We start from the raw sequence: 3,828 nt of genomic DNA, 5'->3' as shown, positions 1-3,828 counted from the left end.
TCTATTTATCAATATTTTGGTCATTAGCTCCTTGTTATCCTTCGTCCTCTTTAACCCATTGCCCTGTGATGACACTTCTTGAGCAAACCAAAACTGTCTAGAATGTGTTCTAATAGAATCTATTGAGGAGGGAATAGTAACAAAAGGGTCAATGGAGATACTCTAACTTCATCCGTACTTAGACATTCCATAGCCTGAATAAAATTATCTGATATTAGTCTAAGCAAGATATACTGATGTCATCGTAGTCTGCTGACATATTTAGTGGGTTTTGTCATGGTTAGCAACAGACGATTTTATTTCAGCTTAGGAGTTAGACTAGGCCTATTGGAGTCAGTCAATTGTACGGTTAGTCTTTAATCTTATTTGAGGTCTGCGAGACAGAAATCAAATGCATAGTTCTCTAACATTGCTTCTGATCAATGTATCTCCACCATAGCCTGTCATTTCACCAACCTTATTTTCACTCCCTCAACCCTTTACACTTTCTCATATTTCCCCTCTCCCTTCTTCCTCTGTTCTATCCCACTCTTTTTTCTAGTTTTCCTTCGCTTTTCTTCTCCTCTCCTCTCCTTACCTATCACCTCTGACCTTACCTCTTCTATAATTCCATCATCGTTATCTAAGTCTCTTTGTCATCGACCTTCTTTCCTTCTCTTGTCCCTTCCCTTTGCTCTTTTTCCTTCTCAATCCTTTACCATCTTTTATTTTCCTTCTCACCAAAATTTTCTTCTATGTATCCCATAGCTTTCCTTGTATTCTCTAGTATCTCTTACCTCCTCTTCCTTCTTCTCATTCTCTTTTACAGTTTGCCTTTAACATTCTCTTTTACGCACTTTGTACTTTCCTTGTTTCTCTCTCACTATCTCTTTTCCCTGTTCTATTTCCTCTCTCCCTCCTCTCTTCCCTTTCGTCCCCTTTCCATTTCTATTCCCCTTTTTCTAGTTTTGTTTATTCCCTTCTACTTGTCTCTCCGTTTATATTTTCTCTTATTTCCCTTTTGTCTCTAATCATCAGTTCCTCCTGAATCTTTAGTCTCTTCCTTACTCTTTTACTCTTTACTGCTCCATTTCTTTTGTCCTTTCGTCTCGTCATACTCTTTCATTCTCTGTTCGTAAGTCCTCCCCTATTTTTTCCCACATCCTTCCCACTTTAATTTCTCCTCTCAAATGTTTGTTTTTCCCCTTTTCTTGTGTCATGTTCTGGGTGGATGTGGGCAAGAAAGAGCGTCTGTTACCCAAGCGTTTCCGATAAAACAGGTCCATGAAAAGTATGTAGATGGGTGGAGGAAGTTCACTGGACTTTCATAGATTTAGAAAAAGTACATGACACAGTAGATACAGGAGCAGCCTGTAAGATTATAGAACGGTGCGGAGTGACTAAATGTTGTTAAACGTAGTAAAGAGTATGAAAGAAGAGTGTTTGTGTGTGTATGAGGATGTACTGAGATGAGAGAGTGGTATGGACAGAAGCAGATGTGAAGTTGATGCAAAAATTATTTATGTCACCATATTTATTTAAAGTGTATTTGACTAAGGTAATCCTTAACTAAAAGTATAATGCAGAATCTCAGGTAAGTCCATGATATCTAGAAATGATGTCAATTTATTACTATTTACTATTTACCTGTTTGTTTATTATTTAACTATACCTATGCATTTATTTATGTATTTTATTTGTTATTTACATTATTATAGTTTTATTTATTATTTACATTATTATAGTTTTTATTTATTATTTTATTATTATTATTATGATTTTCTTCGCATCCGACCTAGATGTGGACCAAAAGGTCTCCTGTTGGCATGCTCCGCCTTTGTAATCCTTTGTAATATATATACATATATATATATGTATCATATGTGTGTATATGTATATGTATATATATATATATGTATATGTATATGTATATATATGTCCACCAAATCAGGCTCGCCCAAAGTGGCTCGACAAAGAAACTGAAAAAAGTATTGCTAAAAAGAGACAGGCTTATAAGAAATATAAGTGCTCGGGTGCATCTAATGACTATGAAAGTTATGTATCAATACAGAGAGATTTAAAAAAGACAATAAGAAAAAGAAAACGACAATACGAAATGAACATCGCTGATAAATCCAAAGAGAATCCCAAAGAATTCTATAGTTACATTAGAGATAAAAAAGGTTGTTAGGAATCACATTGGTCCACTATTATCTGCTGACGGTCAACTTGAATATTCAAATGAAGGAATGTGTAATATCTTAAACAATTATTTTAGCTCGGTATTCGTAAACGAAACACCTCAAAGTGAATTCCAGACTGAAACCTGTGAAAAGTCTGGGGTAAACTTACTCACTACGGTAAATATAACAAAAGAAAAAATTAAAACGTGTATAGACAAACTCAAAGTTAATAAAACACCAGGGCCTGACGGTTGGCATCCAAGAATCTTAAAGGAAATGAAAAATGAGATTGTTGTTCCATTAGAAATTATTTTCAAGAAATCCATCATATCCGGAGATGTCCCAAGAGAATGGAAGCTAGCTAACGTTACTCCCATATTCAAAAAAGGTGACAAAAAGAAACCAAATAACTATAGGCCTATAAGTTTGACTTCGATCGTAGGAAAAATAATGGAAACTATCATCAGAGATGCTATCGAATATCATTTAGAAAGTAACCGTTTGATAAATGATAGCCAGCATGGTTTCAGACGGAAACGTTCTTGCGTGACTAACTTACTCGAATTCTACAACACAGTTATCTCGAATTATGACAAAAGAAACAATATAGATTTAATATATCTAGACTTTGCAAAAGCTTTTGATACCGTCCCACACGAAAGACTACTTACTAAATTAGCTTTGCATGGAATAAGTGGTAGCCTATTAGGTTGGACTAGTAATTGGTTGAAAGGTCGAAAACAGAGAGTTGTTTTAAATGGAAAAACTTCTGGATGGAAAAGTGTTGCAAGTGGAGTTCCTCAGGGTTCCGTTCTTGGGCCACTTCTATTCATAGTATATATAAATGATATAGACCATGGACTAAAATCTACTGTTTCCAAATTTGCTGATGATACAAAACTGTGCGGAGTGGCAAATGATCACTCAAACCAATTAGATATTCAAGAAGATTTAGATCAATTACAGCAATGGTCTGAAAAGTGGCTAATGAAATTTAACACAAGTAAATGCAAGGTAATGCACATAGGTAAAAATAACAGTAAGTACCATTACAAGTTATTTGGAAATTCGTTAACAAAAGTGGATAGTGAAAAAGATCTCGGCGTAATTATCAGTAACGACCTCAAATCATCCAAGCAGTGTATTTCAGCCTCTGAGAAAGCAAATAAGATTCTGGGATTGATTGCGCGATCTTTTGATTTCAAAAGTCCATCACTCATTAACAAGTTATATAAATCGTTAGTTCGTCCACATTTGGAATATGCTGTTTCCGTATGGTCACCGAATCTCATTAAAGACATTGACAGACTGGAAAAAGTACAACGGCGAGCCACAAAACTGATTCCAAATATCAAAAATAAATCATACGAAAATCGACTTAAGCACATGAATCTGTTTTCCCTAAAAAAACGTAGACTCAGAGGTGACTTGATACAGGTCTTTAAGATTTTAAAGGGAATTGACAACATCAAAAGTGACCAAATTTTCACATTGAATGAGAATCAGACAAGAAACAATGGTCTCAAACTGTCCGGAAATAGATTCAATTTGGAAGAAGGTAGAAACAACTTTGCCAACCGTGTAGTTAATGAATGGAATAAACTTCCTGCACAGGTAGTGCAATGTAGATCAGTTCAAAGCTTTAAGAATCATTTAGATAAATACC

This window comes from Oratosquilla oratoria, chromosome 13 (assembly GCF_046742065.1).
Source record: "Oratosquilla oratoria isolate Oo_2021 chromosome 13, ASM4674206v1, whole genome shotgun sequence".
NCBI lineage: Eukaryota > Metazoa > Arthropoda > Malacostraca > Stomatopoda > Squillidae > Oratosquilla > Oratosquilla oratoria.
Note: the sequence above shows the minus strand (reverse complement) of the source record.